We start from the raw sequence: 19,465 nt of genomic DNA, 5'->3' as shown, positions 1-19,465 counted from the left end.
GGTTTGTCCAGAAAATAAGTGTACTGACTCCTGGGCTGGGCGCGCCGCTCCAGGCGCGCCCAGCACCGCTCTGACGGGCTGCGATTGGAGGGGGGTATGTTGGCAAGCGACGCTGAAATAGGCAGTCGGCTCTGAGCTGTGGTGTAGTGAGGAGCTCTGTTAACGCGAACCTCCACGCTCGACCCACGTCACGGAACGCGATGCCGAAGCAGCGTTATTCCATCAAATTTGCGGTAAAGCTTGGGAAATCGTCTACCGAAACTGTCGGTATGATTAACCAGGCTTACGGGGAGTCAGCCATGTCCAGAAACATGATCTTTCGGTGGCACAAGATGTTCGTGGAGGGCAGAGAAGAGGTCGACAACGAGTCTTCGAGAGGTTCCCGATGATGCCTTCGCGGGAGCGTTCCAGGAATGGGAACGCCGCTGGAACAAGAGTATCGACTCACAAGGGTCCTATTTTGAGGAATATTAGCTTAAGATATGTAAAAGTGTAATAAATTTTTTTTTCCTGAGCTCAGTACACTTATTTTCCGGACGAACCCTGTATACACATGCATGCATATATTTTTTTAGGTAAACTGCTGGTTAAGATACCTGTATACTTCCTTCCACCCTCATTTCGTTCAACATTCCTATCCTATTCCTGCCTTTTCCTCGCTTACCTAACATTCTCCCTTCTTTTTCACAGTCTTCAGCATCCCTTTGCCAACCAATATGCTTTTCGTCCATTTTTCTTGTCTCTTTATGATTTCTCCCAAAAATCCCCTCTCTTCTCTCATCATACCCAGCACTCACTCATTTGCTTTCCCTTCCATCCAATTCACCATCTCCATCCTTCTCCACACCCACATTTCTAAGGCTTTCCATCTACATCTATCATCCTGTTGCAGTGACCATGTTTTCACGCCGTACATAACTATTCTTTATACTTGTAATAAAGGCTCATCGTTAAGAGTTTTAACAAGCCTTTTCTTGACACCCATACTCTGCATCCCTGTCATCAAGTCCCTCCTTGTGAAAGCCTCTTTTCCTAGTGCAATTCTTCTTTCTGTCCCCCACTCGCACCTGAGCAGTCAGAGGCATGTACAGGTTAAGGATTAGCCTCCTATCTTTCCAATCTATTCCTATTTTCTGCAATATATTCGTTAGTTTTTATCAATCCACTCAATCTATTGCCTTATTTGATTCCCAGGCATACCTTTCTTGGCACCCTCAGCTCCCCCCAAGCTGTGATTTTTAAGGTGCCAGATTTTCTTATGAAACCATTGCCAGCTCAGGGAAAGGAATAGGCCTCCGTACTATAATATGGAAATTCTGGATGCTTTCAGTCTTAATATCAAGTGAACTCTGCCATTATACTACCTTGATCAAAAAGTTCCCGGAATAACCACCGTGTGGCGCTCCCATCGTTCCGATTTGAGTTCTGTTTTTTTTGTTAAATTGGTAGTATACCAAATGAACCGTTGGGTGGATTACTGTATTTATGGTTCATATATATGTTTTATAAATAGAGTGTACAAGGGGTCCAAAAAGAAGCAGAAACCTTAAATATTTCAGAAACTAAAGGTTTACAAGAAAAATTTAAAAGCAAAATTTGAAGAATTTTGTATGAAGAGATCAAATATGGCCTGTATCTTGAGGTCATTTTTAACCTTGAGATTATACATGAAGGTCTTTTTAGATCAAAATATTTTTTTTTCAAATAGGCATATTTTTGACCCTGGGTATGGTAAGAGGGGGAAATTTTACTGCCAGATATGTACAATTTATTTTTTTTTAAAGAATGCCTCTGTAAGTTATTTCAAGATCAACTATTCGTTAAAGGTTTTGCCAACTTCCGATCCATGAAATTGAATCATTTTATTGTAATAACCTGATATTTGAATAGTTTCTTAGTTAAGGCACGCTCCTGCAGTCTGCAGCTAAGAAATCTCCCAGTTTGGCCAATGTAGCATTTTTACACTAGTACATTGGGTCCTGGTATACTCCTTTGTAGAGGTCATACGTTAGCTTGTAGCTGTAGTTACTGAAGGTGTGCATTATAGATATTTTTCTTCATGTTGTATGGAGAAATTGTCTTCATTTACATTGTACCCTGCAAGCCTCTGCTAGGGTATGTGTTGGGGAGTGACTAGCAAAGCAGACTACTTCTGACACTATGCTTTTCCCCCTATATCCTACCACTATTGTATTTAAACTTGAAATTTTGAATAATGCTTCAGAACAGAGAAACAAGGTAGCTGAAAGGCAATTTGACCCACCACAAACTGAGAAGGTGATATGATAATAGAGAGAGCAGAAAATGAATTTTAAAAATGCTGATGGGTTGAAAAAATTAAGGTTCATGAGCTCCTAAATGACTAAAGATTATGGAATTCATTAGGAATTGGATAATAAATCACTGGAAGAAAGGGATTACTGTTTATGATTTTAGCTGAAGTGAGAAAATAAGTGATAGGTATGTATGTCTATTGCCAATTTTTTGTTAGATGTCATGGTGTGAGATTAATCAAGAGAAATGGTCTGTGCATTCCTACCAGATCTACATTAACACAAAAACTGACTCATGAATGTGAAAGAAAATATGTAAGTCACCAACTCCTGATGCCACACTTGTGATAAGAATGAAACAGCATGATTACTATATTTTGCTATTGAACAAGTCCTGGCAGGAAGTTAAAAGTGAGGTTATCATTGTCTTTTTAAATATGTGAAGTCATTAATGGGCTGAATGGAAAAGAGGCTGAAATTGGGTAAAAGGAAGGCGACAACCCCGGTGTAAATAAATGCAGAATTGATTTAGCAGCAGTGATGTCAAATTTTTGTGATTCAACAATGAATAAATATTGATATACGCGTAGCTACTAATTTTATAATTCAATTCACTATGTGAAATTTCAATTTCCTTCATAATAAGTGTTAATATGAAAATACTTCGATCCTTTTCTCTCTGATCCAAGCATTTTTCCTAGATTCTAACCTGAACAATCAGGGTGCAAAATATGGGCTAGGAAATACAGTATCAATATTCATCTATAAATGTGTGTGCATATATATTAAGAGTATTATTATTGGAATTCTACCAGTCAAGGTAGGTTTTGAATGGACAAAGCTGTACAATGATATATTTACTCGCCTCTCCCAACAAAACTCAACCTGATATCTCACAGTATAAGAAGACCCTCTTCAATTCCACATACTTCCTCCTTTCTTCTTTTTTCTTAGTATCCTTACTCAACGTCTTTACCATCAATTCCCTCCTCCCCATTAAAGTTTCTCTGCCTAATGCAATTCTTTTTGTCTCTATGACTTTGACATGATAATTTTGGTCCAAAACACTGTCATGATCTAATCCCCCATCAATGTGAAATGTTTCCTTCAGAAACACCTACTATTATGTCCCCGAAAATATATATATTTCCTCTCCACATCTCCTCTTGCTTTATATTCTCTTATTTTCCTGTCCTCAGCCTTGCCTATGGGTTAAATGGAAGAAGGGACCATTTGGTCTCAATTTTGCCCAAATAAAGACCACTATCTATCTTAACATTCTAAGTTCCTGATTGAACTCATTCACCCCTTTTCTCTGCCTTCTGTACAGCTCCTGCTGCTTTTGCTTAACTTGGATTTAGTGAAATGACAGCCGTTGAAGCCTTGCCTTACCTGCTGCTGGACAGGACTTGTTACCCTGCAGGTAGAGTCCTGAATTTTCCAGGAGTCATGCTCTTATCTATGCCCATAATTGCTTTGTGGGATAAATAATTAAGGTAGTTTCCCTCAGTAGTTGCCCTCCTTCTATAGTATTTTTAATTTAACAGCAGCAATCAAATGGCACCCTAATGGGGTCAGATGTCTTTGTAGTTGCTTCACTGAGGAACACACTATGCATAGACTATGTACCTTTTATCTGACCTGCCCTTTGACCTATCTGGCATGTGTGACCATTCCTAGAGCCAATTTCATTGGTCCTACCAGCATAGCTCTAGGGGTAATCAGACTGTACCAGCCCTTGTCCCACGTCAAGGTTGTGGTAGTAGCTTACATAATGAAAATTTTAAAAATAATTTTAACTATAAAATTAACTCAAGACTTTGCACTGCCTATCTGAGAAGTATGAGGAAATAGTCAGAATTATAAATCATTGGTGGAAGCCGTGAACTGACTCGGGGCAGGTTTTTAATGGCAATACATAAATCTGTACTACTAAGTCCTAACTAACATGAAAAAATATCCTTACACCCCAATTAACTATAAAAATCTTCAGCCTTGCATACTTTCTACCATCCTTAATTCTTTTCCCCTCTCTACCTCACTTCTCTGGCAATCTCTCACGTGTCTCCTGCATCAACTTGCCCAGCCTTCTTTAACTAAATCCTAATAGTCGTACTACATTGCCTAGAGTTTCTATTGTTTGTTTACCTTTCCATATACTTCATTTATCCCATTCTTCCTCACAACCACATCATCTCAAAATTCACGATGATATACTTATGCTCAATGACCAAGTTTCAAAGTTATACAAAGCAGTACCCCATATTTAGGTTTTCTTTGGTATTTTCTTTACATTTTTACTCAAGTTGCTTGTCATCAATCTGGGAGTCATCTCACATTAGACTCCATAGAACTCATCTTTCATTCAATTCTATTTCTGCCTTCAACCAAATGTTCATAAATTTTATCAAGCTTACTTATTGGGGATATTCTCAAGATCCATGAAGAATACAAATACTACATGTTCCTCTCTACTTGTAACATTATCCTTGCTATTGCATCGCGCCTTTCCATCACCCTTTTAAATACAAAATGATCTCCTTATAAGCACTCATTTACTATCTTCTTCATCTTCAGTGATCAGGTGCACCTTTGCATAGAGTAAAATGAAACTTGCGGGCCACAGAAACTCCTGCTCTTTTTATTGTATGGGATTTTACCAAAATTGATTAAACCTAGTATTCCGACCTAATTCCTCTCTTATAAAGGGCATTGATTAAAAGAATATGTTTTTCTTTATCAACCTGGATCGTCCGGCAGGAGGCATTAACTTCATTCTTCCCTAATTTTTCCGAGGAATCAGAATGGCATCGGTCGTATCCGATACCGTTTGCTGGTGTTATTCCCGGGCGCTTTTACGGAATAACTTCCGATACAATTTTCGGATCCGTTAGAACAAAAGCATCGGACGACTTGAGTTAGGAAATAACCCCACCCCCCCTGATTCTAAGCTATCATTTCCACATTGCACATATGTACTAATGATAGCAAAAAATAATAAGATACCACCTAAAATTTTTAAATGTGATTACTATTTCATTATTTTCTCTTTCAAATAATTATTTTGCTACACCTATATCCTGGTAGAGAACAATCGCGACCGATAAAACTGTGTCGTAAAAATACGCTTCCGAACATAGCACCTACACCTGTCAGAAATAAGGAAAAAATTAAATGAATGAAGTACATAAAGCTGATAAATCCAAATGATATATATGGGATAAATAATTTTGATATTCCCATTGAGCCTTGGTAAAGACCAGCTGTTGCCCATAAAATAGCGTCGTAGAAGATGCATGCCAGAATTTTATGACCTACACCTGCCTAAACAAGACGAAAACCCAAGCGAATGAAGCCGATTAATTGTAAGGAAATAAACATTTGAGGAAATGAAACTCTAGGGCCCGTCATCGAGAGCCTAGAAACCATAATGCCAGGCTTAGAAGCGCCCACGGAGCGAGCATAGAGCGCGTCCCTCGGAGGGGCGCTTTTTTTGAAAGTGAAAACTTTCAAAGGAGACCAATGAGTTGCGTGTGGACGGAATATCTCTATGTAAATGAGCGTTACGTTACGTATTGAAAATATTTCAAAGTGCATTTACGAAAATTTTCTTAATTCTAACAATAGAATAATATTACGTCCCTAGGTTATGTGTATTTTCCATGAATGCAGCTCACTCTCTTTTTTCCGTCTCTCTAAAAAAACAATAAAGATTTTTTATTACTTTTTAGTTTAAGATTAAATATATTGTTTGAAAGCCCCACAGTTTTTAAATTCATCAAATGGTTTTAACTAACCTAAGAATAAAAAATTGCATAATGTCTAATGCTGAACCTAATAATTTCCTATCTTAAAATTCATGGCATCCCAATCTAAGGACATCTTACTTTTTCATTTGGTCTATTTTCTACATTAATAAATAAAATCTATATTAAAACCCAAACTATGCCATTGTTACAGTGGAGGCCATTGGCCCAAAAATACAAGCTGCAAGTAAAAAGATTTCCTATGCCTGGCAGCGGTAAAGACAATTATGTTATCCCATTTCAACGTTATTTATATATATTAAAAAATATGGCTATTTTCTCTTCATAGAGCACCATTATAGCTTCTTGTTTGAAAACCAAACATTTGATTGGAATTAACAATGTTCCTGATTATGTAAATGAATAAAGGAATGAATATCCTTTTTCATTGTTCCTCCAAGACCATCATCTTATCAGGTACAGTTTTCAATATATTATATTCAATTATTTTATACAATTATACCAGTAGTGTACACTCTGTTCTTCCTATTTCACATAAATTACACTTCTTTCATTTTAGGTCATTTCAATCATATCATTACGTTCAGCAGTGATAATTATAAAGTGATTGCAATTTCAATTGGCATTTAATCATTTTTCAAGAGTTGCATAGAAATACGTTTTATGAGCTTAGACCCCAGAAGCAATTACATTGTTCCAGCAGTTATTGCACCTTAGAAAGGATATTTCTAGACATCTGCAGTGGGGCACACACACCCGAGTAATAGTAACAATGATTTTCAAGATTGAAATATACATGTGCATGCAAAATTCTTGGCCTATTATTAAGAAATCTCTAAATGGCTCACATTTTAGTTATTCCAAAGATGCACTTGGTGCACTGCAAAATAATATATTGAAGTCATTTTATAGCAAACTGTCATAAACAAAGCTCTTGGTATATATTTCAGGTTCCCAAAGCTTCTGTGGCACAGAAGATGGTGGTAGGGTTTCAGAAACAAAGCTGATGAAAGAATTGAAGATTTTTGGACTGAGGTAAACAAAAATATACTTATTCTAGGGACACCCAAAAGGGTTAATAGTGCATTTTTCTCTTAGATTTTATCAAGGTTGGAAATAGATTTTATAATTCTGTTACATTTATAGAGAGACAATGACACAATTGGGCCTTAAATAAATAAACCTGAGAGCTGACAGGGCCTTTTGTACATGACAAATATGGTGGCTGCATCACATCATGTCATTTTCATTCGTACACATTTAGGACTACTCTAAGGCCCTGATCAAGGACTTTATGCTGATAAAGCAATTCAGAATGAAGTTAAGAGTAAAATGCTTGAAATTCATTAAGAATAGGACTAGTTCACATTTCTACTTTAGGGTCAACTCTAAGCAACAAAAATAGATAGAGTGAGTGGTCCTTTTTATCAACATGGAGACAAGAAATGCTTGCTGATTTACTGAACTCAGGATACATATGTAAGTTGATGTGAACAATGTAAAAATTTGTCCTTTGAGTAAATATAAATGGAGCTTCTCTTTAGTTCAGTTCTCACATTTCAATATGACCAATTAACCAGCCTTCACTTCCTGACAGTTCTTTCATCCCTCTGTACTGAATACCCATTTCCCCATTTTGCTGAAATCTTCATATCCTTAGCCTCCATCTTTTCACTGCAATTCTTTTTTCCTATCAGACTCTCACTTGAGTTTATTGTTTATCTCTTTTTGGTTTCTTCTTCCTCATTTTGTGTTTATATTCTCCTATGCCCTCTTATCTCTTTTTGAAATCATCTCCAATGATCCATGGCATACTCATTTTTTTCCTATTAACTGTTCCAATTGTTCTGCTTGCTGCTTCCATTATTTCTTCTTTGAGATGTTCTCCCCTTTCTTCTAGTTTACCTATCCTCTTATTCTCTCTCAGAATGTTGTCAATTTCTTTGCTCTCTTCCTTCCTTTTAATGCTGTTAATGCTTTCTACAGCCCATTTTCTCATTTCTCTTACACTTGGAGTGAATTTAAATACATATTAATGAACTCATATATTCAACAAACTACCATTTTTCAGTATATTGTTAAAAATATTTTTCATGAAAAGATTCACTTAACATATCCATCACTCTGAGATTTTCTAGTAGATATGGATTCCATAATATCAGTAAAAGACTTGATTCAATATCATTTGGTTTAGGCCACTTCAGCATGCTTAGTTAAGTGAACTTCAAGCTTAGAATCATCAACACCTGACAATAAATTGGCCTGGACTGTGTTCTCATTATATTACCCTCCACTCATGGGTGTAGGATACATATTTTTTCTATTTAGCTAACTGTTGAACCCAAAAAATTGGTATGCATGTATGCATCTGTTCTAAAAGAAATTCTGGGCTTGATAGAATTTTTTCGGATTCAACAATTTGAAAATAAATATATGATCCTACAATCAACAAAAGCCAGGAGACCATGAATTTTCAAATTGGCAAGCTTCTCACAATATGATGGTCTGATTGGTTATTGACCATTCAAAAATTTAATTGTTTCCTTTTAAAAATTCATCTTCTTTCCATAAGAAATGGAACTCTGCCCATCAGATGCATTCAAGCCATCAATATATGCAAATAGATTCCCTGATTTTTCCTCCCTGAGAATTTGATGACCTACTTTTCATAATCTTTTCCTACTTCAGCATAAAAATTTTCTGGTGTATTTATAATTCAAAACCACAACAATTCTATAAATTTCAATGATGAAATGAAACACAAATGAATAACTCATGTTTGCATAAGTTCACACCACACTTCCGCTCAAGGGCTTAAAACAGACCAAGAATAAATTTTTAACTGATTTCTGCCGTATACTTGTATTAATCTTGTATCTCCTGGGTGCATCCGCTTATATCAAATGCCTATTTCATCCAATTACCTGAGAGTCCAAGCTGACTGGCGATCTAGAGAAGTAAAGCATTACCTTGTGAAACGGCAAGCATCTGCAGTTTCTCTGTAGCCTTATGAAGAGCCTCCCTCTGACTCACAATGACATTATACTACCACTGCACATTCTTATATTTTTTTAGCTGACTTTTTGAAATTTCTTTAGGTTAACACCATGTCAGCCAAGAAACTCAGAATGAATAACAGATCAATATTTGGTGTTTACTCAAAGACTTCCAGGGAATACCATGAAAGCTATTTATCCGATGATGTGCACTAAAATGCGAGAATTTCATAGTGTAAAATTAATTCGAATTTCCACAACAGGAAACTCCAGCATTTTCATCTTTATTGTCTTATGCTGGTATATTCGTCCTAAATAACAATTGCGGTCCTAAATAGCCAGGCCAGAGACCGAAAAAAATTCGCCATGGGTGAAAGGGGTTTTTTCAAAAAACACCAATTATTTTTAAATCATGCATACTGTTCACGCCGTTCCCTTTATGGTTAGACAAATTAAATAAAACCTGGCTATAATATTAGAAGGAACTTATTCTCTTTTCTAATTTTGAATTAAATTAAATTTGAAGTTAAAAAAATATTTTTCACTTCGAAAACAATGAAAATTGGGAAAATGGTCCCACAATCATGTATAGTCAACGAGCATTATTCCCATGGCATTGTATATCGAAAACGTTATGCAAGGTATGTGACAGGGCACCAAAAGCAGTCTTTTTGTACTACCCTCGTGTTCCCAGCAGTAGTTCCAATAGAAAGGTCCAAGGGGACATCCTGCGACAAAAGTCAATCAAGGCACCATGAAACCATGGGTTTAGACCACCTGTCTCATAAAGTTGGGAAATATCGCACTTGAGATAAATAGGTTGTTGCTCTAACTGCGTGTAAACAACACATAAGGCCAGTAAAATATTTTTTTGTTCATTTACTGCCATTTATCTCTTTTAAAAAATCAATCTCCAAGAGTCACTGCTTTTAGAGTCTACGGTGTTCATATTTTATGCGAACGCAACTCTTCGTTAATGTTTATCGTTGTGTCTGAAACCAATCCACTTCTAAGAACAATATGATCATGTAAGATTTATGACTGTAGGTCGATGGAATAATGCAACTTATTCCCCCACTCCTCAAAAATAACGATAAGAGGCACTCAACATGGTAGTAGGTCGGACCGGAAGTCACATTTTTCCGAGTTTTGGATAATTAGCCGTTATTTTATAAACATGCATGTATATGCATGCGCGAGAATGTACAGACATGTATAATCATAAAGCACCATCTTGTTTAACCGAATTTCCCTTTTGTCTTAAAATTGAATAATAGCTGTCCTTAATTAAACTCCCATGATCAGTTTATCCTAATTTCACCAGAATATGAACATCGTTCGGTATTTGTCTACAACTCTTCTGTTAACATAATAGTTCAGTACTACAAGGTCGGTTCCAAACATATTTAAATAAAGCTCATCGTCTTTTTCGACTCAAAAGGTGTTATCCTCAAAGCGTCTGTGCCTTAAGGACTATCAGCAAACATTTAGTTTTTCGTGGAAGTCCTCGAATGGCTGCGGAAAAGCGTCAGGATGGAGATCTTTGCCAACGAGAGGCTGCACCGCGACAACGCGCCATCTCTCACCGCCATCCTCGTAACCGAGTACCTAGCCAAGTACACGGTGGCAATGCTGCCCCAGTCGCCTTGCATCCCCAATGTGATACCGCCGGATTTCTTTTTGTCCCGAGAGGAAAGAACACGGAAAAAGCTACCGTCGGTCGCGCGAATGAATGCAGTGCCTGAGCGATGAGCACGAAGGCGATGAACATTCCTGGCGCCGTTGTGAGGTCCGTGGATCCAGGTCACGAGATACTTTGGGGGGACACTGCCCGGACATGTCCCTGAGACAATGAACTCTGGGTAACGCCCATCCTGACCCATTCCCAGCGTCATCTCTGAAGTCATGGTTCGTTTATTGGACACGCGTGTAGCTTAAGGCTAGTTAATACAACATCGACGGAAACCCTCTCAAACTCCGTACGTAGCCGCCCAATCACCGTCATTCTATTTCAAAAGGTAACTCACCCACATTTTACACAACTCTTTTAAAATGCTTTACAATATAAAACAGACGTTTAATGAATTAATTTGATTTGGCGAAAAGCGGGAAATGCCGTGACGGTAACTTTAGCGGACTGACACGCTGGCGCAGGCATAAATACGAGAATCTCCCAGTGCAAAAGCTTGTCGTCTTGACGGGATTCGAATTCGGAGTCATCGATTTCACATCGAATGATTAATGCTAACGATATTAACTCCGTGGTTAGCAGTAAGATACACTAATTTGCCGACGACGCAGAGATATCCGTAGTCCTGAGGATAAAGTAGCTTTAGCAGATGACCTTAATGCCATTAAAGGTTGGTGTGGCACTTGACAGCTAGAATTAACCTAAAAAAATTGCGCGAAGATGAATTTTTGGAACAGGAGTAGTTCCCTCCCGAAATCCTCTTGCATTTGTATCATTATACAGAAATAGAAAGTTTAGACTTGATTAAAAAATTGGGCGTTGTCCTTCATAGCGATCTCTCCAGGGTGAAACGCACTTTTCTTGCTGGTTCCCCATGGGGTCGTGGTCAATAACTCATCCACCCTATGTTATTGCCCTTTTTGTTACATATGGGTCCTCTTGTACGCGTAGAGAAGTGTAACTCACTTAGATACCGTAGTGTATGCCCTAGTGATCACTATGATCTTCTTTATTTGAATTATTTTACATAAGTACATTGTAACTAAAAAATTGGAAAAACTTGATTTTTGATGTTGCATGCCTGGTGTGTAATCGCCCCCTTGCGGTGGCTTCAGGGTACATGTAGAATTCAATAGAATGATAACGACATCGTAGAAGAGAAATACAAATGGTTTACCTTTATCTACATCTGTACCATATCCACCAGTCGCCGGCATAGGAGCATATGGCGGGGGGGGGGTGGTAGGGCGTCAGTCATGCATGTTAAGATATACATAGATTCGTACACCTATATGCATTTTAAAACGTATTACCTGAAGTATGGGTACACTTGATCACATACACGAATGAATTCTTCCGTGCATCATGCAGTACTAGATGTATGCGATTAAAAATTAAATATTGGTCTTTAAGTAAATATTTATATCAGGACGCTTGGGTCCAATTTTATTATGAGTGAAGGAGGAACGAATGATTAAATCTGTTTGTAGTGGTGTCTGTCTCTCTTATTTTATAACGATGGTCGAATCTAACAAATTAATTTGATGCATCAATAATTATCTCTGAGTTACATGCAAACTCAAGTGTTCTGGGCCTTCATCAAAGTGTGTCTTTCCTGCTCTCTTCGTGAATAAAGGGACTCCGAAACTAATACTTCCGAAATACCCATCTACACACACACATAGATATAATTCTCGCATTTGGGAAAAATTAATATTTTGCCTTGGGAAACGGTCCCTGTCTGCACACTACAGTAGATCATAGGTAGTGGCAATTTCTGTTTATTTCCTTGTAAGCTTGGGAAATAACTCTTGAAAAAATCGTTTGGTTTTGAGATTTATATTTCTTTAGACGTTAATATCGCCATTTAGTAATGATTCAATAGGGAGTCACCAAATTATTCTCTCCCTTTAAATGTGAAAAATGCTCTGCAGGCTAGTGACCTTCACTATTGACCTGGTGGGGTGAGTAATTTTATCAGCCTAACCTAAGGCTTCGTTGTCACCTCGAAGACCTATGGTCCTCATTTCCATAGTGGCCACACTGTCCATAACGTCGTTCACAATTGCCACACCAAAGCTACATCGTCTCTCAGCTTTCTTTCAGAATTCGTTATTCAGATCGGACAAGTCATGGCCAAATACACGTAAAGGATCCAACTTCGTTCATGTAAACTAAATAGTGACATTGATACTTCATAAAATTTGTGCCGCCAGTTAACGGTGAACAAACGATCATGATAATCGAATTGTCAATTCAAAAGACATTTTATAAGCAGCAGCAATTCATTCAATTTGCCGACTTTGTAATTATCAATTGAAATCGTATCTTGGTAGTTCTATGTTCCTATGAAACTGCTAAGTCTATCTTAGACCGCTAAACTATCAGTTGTCAGTTTAAATGCTTCATTGAATTTGGCTAGTCAACTCCATCGCTGAATAAGCTTGTTCGGTAGATCGAGCGTATGTGGTTAGTGCCGGAAGGTGATTGTGTAGCGAAATGACCATAGGCCCCGAAGCAAATGAGAACCAAAGCCACACCAACTTTAAATAGAGATGACGAATGCTGACCCATTTCCAAAAAAATATGACAAAATGTTTTCGACTTGGTAGAAGGACTGCAGGGACAGCTCCTTGAATTTCATCGGCCCTCAGAGTAAATACATAGGTCAGCCAAAACCAAAAGCTAGAAACCCACCGGGGATCGGGAGCCGCCCTGCTGATTAAAAATCATGGTAAGTTGGTATTTGGCATGTTATATTGGGTATCTAGAGGATGATTAAGTCCCCGCTGAGCTATCTGATGTGGATGAGGAGTTTTTGAACATGATTATTATTGGCAAAGTAGCTCTCTGTACGGGATTATGGTTAATGTATGAAGTGCAGATTGAAAACGAGAGTAGAATTGATGAATAAAACTATATGCATCCGTCCCTACTTTCCAAAAGGCTGTCTTGCAGGATACGAAAAAAACCGACTAGCAAAAGTTTATACTTTGCAGGTTTTCTGATATCCAACTAGCATGATATTCCCAGAGTTTTCCAAATTTCCTAGGGAATATTTTCATTTTCCCAGGGCATTCCATATTGCGAAACAAGTGTATTTTTGGGCATATGTTGACCAAGTAGTAAAAATAGTTTACTTCAACACCAGGTATTGTAAGGATTTGTTGGCAAGTACATTGTGATATTGGGCGCGTAATATATTATCCAACTTTTTGAAGAAAGTATACCTGAATACATGAGAATAAATATTTACCATCTAGATCAGAAATTCTCTTAGAATCGCAAGTTATGAACAATGACCCCTCCTTTAGAGGAAGGTGGATTTCCTGGAAAACATAATTAAAATTCTTTAAACGATTAATGTATTGTTTTACTGAAAGAATATATTTTAGTGATATTGAAAAAATTGCCGAGATAAATATTTTCTCTGTTCATTATCATTTTCATATCAACCGAAAACCAAAAACCACTTACAAGAACCAGATAATGACTTCTTAACAGCTATATGATTGAGAAACAAATTGAAAAATTTTCTCTACAGAATTAAAAAAAGGCAAATATATCGGTTCCACAATGAAAAAGAACAAAATAAAACTGTTAGAAATTTAAATAACTGAGTGAAATAATTTTGCTTTTATTTTCACGTTAAGTTTGAAACACTGCCTGAATTGGTGCCATCTCAAGGCAGTGTCTTTCAGTCGAGGGTTTACTCAGGACTTCAAAGGAGAATAGAGACGCCCAAGAAGACGTATTACCTTGAAGACTCTCTCAAACAGCTGAAAATGACAAGCCGGAGCTTACCTACGTAAAATAAATCTGACTTTCCACTAAACCCGCCCAGTCCATCAATTTCTCAGAAGTGTTAAATTGCCTGAGTTTTTCGTATTTTTCAGGATATTATACCTATGAATTAGTACATAATGCTAAATTTTCAAGATAGATTTTAAATAGAACGGTCAACAACCTGTAGGCGTCTAACGTGATTTTAGCTTAGTGTTGGCTAACTACCAAGTTACATTCCATAAGGTAAAGAAGACAAAAAAATATATGATTAGAATGCACAAAATATGAGTGAAATTCAACCGAGGCACACAGGAGACGTAAGATCATTCGAAGGGCCGTGAAGATAACCACTCACGAAGGAAAACTGGCGAAATATGAAAAAATGGACTGCACGCTCATTAGTGGAAAAGATAGCGACGAGGGTTAATAAAATCCTAAAACGAAAAGGTTTCCTACTGATGCAGAGTATACTAAAGTTAATAGAAGGTAAATGAATAATTACAAAAACGTCCAGTTATCAATGACGGCCGAAAATGTCATAAATGGACACATTTTTTACATGATACACTGCAAGCCACCGCTAGGGTGTGTGGCAGGGGTGAAATAATTAAGATAACGCTAATCTGGAAAGAAAGAACAACTTAAAAAGGATAAATACAAAATATTCATCTCATCTAGCCCGGGGTATCGTGCTTTTGATTACCTACATCTCCCCTGGCATGCATAGAGAAGTATCATATTATCGGTATTCTAAAGGTTAAGGTATGTTTTCGCAGGACGCAAGCTGCCAAGCGGTACAGTGACAATTCCCTTGTCTCTCTTAACAAAACACAATCTGACATCCAACATAACAAAGAGATGCTCTTTAATTCCGGATACATCTTTCTCCCCTTCATTCGGTCCAACATCCGTACCCTATTTCCGCCCCTTACTAATTATCCTAACAATCTCCCCTATATCACAGTCTTCGAAATCCCATTGCCAATCAAAACCCTCTGCATCCATCTTTACTGCCCCTTTTTGATTTCTCCCAAAACTCCTCTCCCTCTCCTATGACACCTAGTACCTCCTCGTCCGTTTTTCTTTCAGTCCATACTACCTGTTTCATCCTTTTTCATATCCACATTTCAAAAGTCTCCAATCTATGCCTATCACCCTGCTTCAATGACATAGTTTCTGCGCCGTACAAAACACGCCGTATATCAAAGTTTAAATTAGCCTTTTCGTAACAACCTTACTCAAAGTCCTTGTCACCTACTCCCTCCTACTTGTGAAAGCTTCTTTGCCAAACACAATCCCAACTTCTGATATCTTCTGTTAACAAATACTTAGACCGTTGAAAGCACTTCCAATATATGTAAACTGTTCAACCTGCCCTAGTTTTTGCCCTCCTATTTGACTTAGCCTTTTACTTCCTCGAAAACTGCATAACCCTAGTTTTATTTACACTTGTTCTCATCCCATTCGGCTTTGAATGCCAAAGTCACTAAGCAGAGTTTGCAACCTCTTGGCTCGCTGATAAACTTAGAGCTTGTTCATCGGCAAACCTGATTTTATACATACGCCACCGACTTTCATTCCTATCTCCAGTTCTTACCGTGCCTCTTTTGCCACGTCCTCGACATATGCGTCAAAAGAACAGGTGATAATAGACGCAATGCAAGGGATAATGGACACAATGGACCCGTCTCATTCCTCTTCCTTTACCGCATCTAACCTTCGTCCAACACTTACACCTGCGCAGTCTATCACATCTTATTTTCTACAATATATTCATTAATTCTATCCAATTTACTCCATTAAACGCCTTTTCGAAATATACGAAACAAACCAATACATCCTGATTGTATTCTACATCCCCCTCTATTAGTGCTTCATTACTGCAATGGCATCCCGCGTGCCTCTCCCCTTCCTAAAGTCAAACTGATCATTCCCTAAGTAATCATTTGCATTGCTCTCCATTCTTTTACTGATGATCCTGAGAACCACTTAACCTGAGGTCTAAATCAAATTTATTGTTCTGAAGCCCTCACAAATGGCTGTCTGACCCTTTTTCGGAATAAGAACTAACACTGATTTGACCAAGTCTTTCGGCCATATTTCTCCCTCAGATATGCTACGAAACAGTCCATAAAAACTATCCTTCCCACATTATCTAAACCTTAAGTAGTTCCGCGGGAATATTATCCACCCCAACGACCTTATTTGATTTCATCTCCCTTACTGACCTTTCTATCTCGCAACGCAGATTGAGCCTGGGTCAAAGCTATCCTTATTTACATTACTTCTCTATCAACGTCCAACCTTGCTAGCTTAATGTCTTTCCCATGGAATTCTTATATATACGAGGGTCATCCGGAAAGTAGTACCCGTTCGTGAAATAAAGACACAAAAGTAAATATTAACAAACATAAAAAATTTTATTTGAAAGAGGATACTTTAAACTACTTCTCAACATAATCTCCAAGCAAATTAAGGCATTTGTCATAACGTGTGACAAGTTTCTGTATTCCTGCTGCATAGTCCTTCGCCGCCAGCTCATTGAGATACGCGAGGGACCCATCTTGCACAAATTTTTGCATAATGCAGATGGTGTTTAACAATTTCATGAACAATTGTTCGAGAAACATTGGGAAAATGCTCACAGATGTCATCAATTGTGACGCGCCGATCGTTCCTCACGAATTCGTCAACTGAGCTCACCAGTTGGTCTGTAATGACAGACGGTCTCTCCGAACGCTCATCGTCGTGTGTGTTCCCCCTCCCCATGTTGAAGTTGCGACACCACCGCCGAACAGACGACTCGTCCATTACATTGTCTCCATACACCTCCTTTAATTGGCGATGAATATCACATGGGCGAACGTTTCTTGCATTGAGGAATTTAATCACTGCCCTCACTTCACAACTGGCGGCGTTCTCAATTTTTTTAAACATTGTAAACAATCACAGAAACAACACAGGCAATGCTAGCGTCACGCAACTTGGCTCAGAGAAGGCAGACAAGCCACTGAAGCTATCTGACCTCGTCCAGCGGCTACTCGCGTCGTCAGCACTTCATGCGGCACCAACGGGTACTACTTTCCGGATGACCCTCATATATATATATATATATATATATATATATATATATATATATATATATATATATATATATATATATATATATATGCGCGTGTTTGTGTGTTGGTGTGTGTGAGGAGGTGGTTCGTGGTACTCTAGAGGTAAAGCACTACTGACCGGAGGGCCCGGGTTCGATTCTCAGGGAAGCCTCTCTAGGCATCTGCGGCTCCACCCAAGCTATGTGATTTTGTAGGTACCAGATCTTCATGGGGAAAGTTGGTAGAGGAAGGGCGAAATTGGTGAGCAATACAAAAAGATTTAAACAATATCTGGAAGTGAGAAGGGAAGATCTGTGTTAATAGTTAGAGATGCGTCGAGTAAGATAATAGTTGAAACAAAAGATCCAAGAAGGATGGAAGGAATGTATAGAAGCACTGTGTGGTAAAGAACCTAGGCCAACAAGTTTACATATTGAAAGGGAATATGACAAAGATGAAGATAGCTTCGCACCAGGCATACCCGATGATGAGATAGAAAGGGCATTAAGGGATATTTAATCAAATTAGGCCATGGGGTAGACGACATTCCTGCGGAACTACTAAAATGTTTAGGAAAATGTGGGAAGAAGAGTCTTCATGGACTGATTCGTAGAGGGAATCTGGCCGGAATACTTAGTGAGATGAGTGCTAGTTCCTATTCCGAAAAAGGTTATTATTATTAGGTAATCTACCGGTTAAGGTAGGTTTTTGGATGGACATAATTACTAATTAAATAATTTGTGACAGCTCTGAGTACTTTCTTCCTCCCTTCATCCCGTCCAACATCCCTATCCTGTTCCTTCCGTTTCCTTGTTTGCCCAACATTCTCCCCTCTATCGCAGTCTTCAACATCCCGCTGCCGGGCAATACCCCCTTTATCCACTTTTCCTGCCTCCATAGGATTGCTCCCAACAAACCCCTCTCTTCGCCCACCATACCATGTACTTCCTCATTAAATTTCTTCTCTGTCCATTTCACCTTCTCCATTCTTCTCCTCACCCACATTTCAAAAGCCTCCAGTCTACGTCTATCCTCCTGCTTCAATGACCACGTTTCCGCTCCGTAGATAGCTACGCTCCCTATCAAAGTTTTTACGAGTCTTTTCTTAACATCCTTACTCAAAGTCCCTGTCATCAACTCCCTCCTCCTTGTGAAAGCCTCTTTGCCTAGCGCAATTCTTCTCCTTACGTCCCTACTACTTTGACCGTGCTGGTCCAAAACACTACCGAGATACGTAAACTGTTCTACCTGCTCTGGTTTTTCCCGTCCTATTTTAATATTAAGCTTAGCCTTTTTCTTTCTAGAAAATCGCATAACCTTTGTTTTATTAATATTGATTCTCATCCCATACCTGTCGCACTGAATTTCCAATTCACTAAGCAATGCTTGCAGCCCCTTGGCTGACTGACAAACTAAAGCTTGGTCATCAGCAAACCTAACTGATTTTACGAATTCCCCGCCCACCTTCATTCCTAGCTCCAGTTCTTCCCATGCCTCTTTAATCATTTCTTCTGCATACAGGTTGAACAGCAACGGTGATAATGGGCAACCCTGCCTTACACCTCTTCCTAACACTGCCCAACCGGACTCTCCGTTCCCCACTCGCACCTGAGCAGTCTGAGACATGTACAGGTTGCGGATTAGCCTCCTTTCCCTCCAATCTATTCCTATTTTCTGCAATATACTCATTAGTTTTTCCCAATTCACTCTATCAAACGCTTTTTCGAAATCTACGAAACAGGCAAATACCTCCTGGTTGTGTTCTATATCCCTCTCGATTAATAATCTCATTACTGCAATGGCATCACGCGTACCTCTCCCCTTCCTAAACCCAAACTGGTCATCCCCTAAG

Source organism: Hetaerina americana, unplaced genomic scaffold, assembly GCF_022747635.1.
Source record: "Hetaerina americana unplaced genomic scaffold, ioHetAmer1.1.p SCAF_6, whole genome shotgun sequence".
NCBI classification, from domain to species: Eukaryota; Metazoa; Arthropoda; class Insecta; order Odonata; family Calopterygidae; genus Hetaerina; species Hetaerina americana.
Note: the sequence above shows the minus strand (reverse complement) of the source record.